This window comes from Apis dorsata, unplaced genomic scaffold (assembly GCF_000469605.1).
Source record: "Apis dorsata unplaced genomic scaffold, Apis dorsata 1.3 scaffold_156, whole genome shotgun sequence".
NCBI lineage: Eukaryota > Metazoa > Arthropoda > Insecta > Hymenoptera > Apidae > Apis > Apis dorsata.
Genome location: NW_006263446.1, coordinates 125,546 through 127,095, shown reverse-complemented (window position 1 = coordinate 127,095; position 1,550 = coordinate 125,546).

Below are 1,550 nucleotides of genomic sequence, written 5' to 3'. Positions count from 1 at the left end.
TATTATTATTATTATTATTATTATTATTATTATTATTATTATTATTATTATTATTATTTTTTCATTTCCTTTAAGACTAGATATCTTAACGATAGATCATTTAAAGGCTGTCAAGTGTTCCGTTTTGAAACGAAAATCAATATCACAATAGTGTGTATTAAAATAAATTATAGTACTTGTCTCCAATGTTAATGTAAATTATCGATTATTAATTATGTTTTGTTTAGATGTGATGATTTCTTTTTTTTTTTTTTATGTAGATGTATCTATATTTATATTATGCGTGTAAATGCAACGATGTGATGATATGTTTTTGTTATATCAAATTAACAATTTTATATATATTTTTGGAATACGTTTTTCAATTTGTTTGCCTATATAGTATGTAAATATATATATATATTAATGTTAATATTATGTGCGATCTATGGCTATCGTTATTTTAATATATATATATATATATGAATTAAATAATTTCGTTTTGAGGTTAAAAAAAATCGTGGGACAGTTTCTAGATTTTTTTTCTTTAAAAATTAGAAGAATTTTTAAAAGAAAATTGAAGATCAGTAATCCAACCTAACCTAACTAATTAATGGATGGCTATAGGATATTAATTTCATTATAATTCTATATCAATAATTTTACTAAAAAATGCATATAAATAAAAATTTATCATTCAATACCAGCTAAATTAACTATTCACTAAAAAAAAAAAAAAAAAAAAAAAATGTACGTAACTAAAATTATTACAGTTTATACTATATCAGATATTAAATTTTTATTTGAAGATGTCCAAGAGCTTTTGAGCTTACATACACTTTATCGTCATTCAACAGATGTAAAAAAAAAGCTCGTACAGGACATTGAACTGCTTCCTGCGCGAAACGAAAATATCAATTGACAATTATTTTTTTTCTTAACAGACTCAAAAAAATATATTCTTGCACACTCATGATAGATTAAATTTAATTCTCAATGCATTTTGCTTCATGTGACTTTAAGAAGACTATTTTATATATATATATATTCTTTTTCGTTATATATTTTAATTTCTAAATATCTCTTTTTATTAAGAGATTAAGAAAATTAAAAGAAAGAAAAATTTTCAATATAATCTTTCTTTTTTCTTTTTAAATTAAATTCGAAAATAATAAATTTTTTTCTTTCGAACATCAACATGCTATACATAACATCGTGTATTATTCGTGATTTTCAATAATTTTATATCTAATCATTTTCACTTTAATCGAAGCAAAAATGTTTCTCACGTTACGAAAACCGGTATCGCCATTATCGCGATACTGTATGCTAATAAATATAACTACGTAGCTACTGTTTGTCCTGTTCGTAGGTAAAGAGAGCTCTCCTTCCCTTAACAAACTATTATTAATTTTCACGATGCTTAATGGCGACATATTACGATCATTTATTAGCAGGAAGCAGAATATCGCGTTTCATATTTAATCCTTTAACCCTTTAACCGGTCAAACGAGTCAATTCGTCACTTGAATCAATGTTAAATCTCTTACTTATTCTTTTATTTATATCTC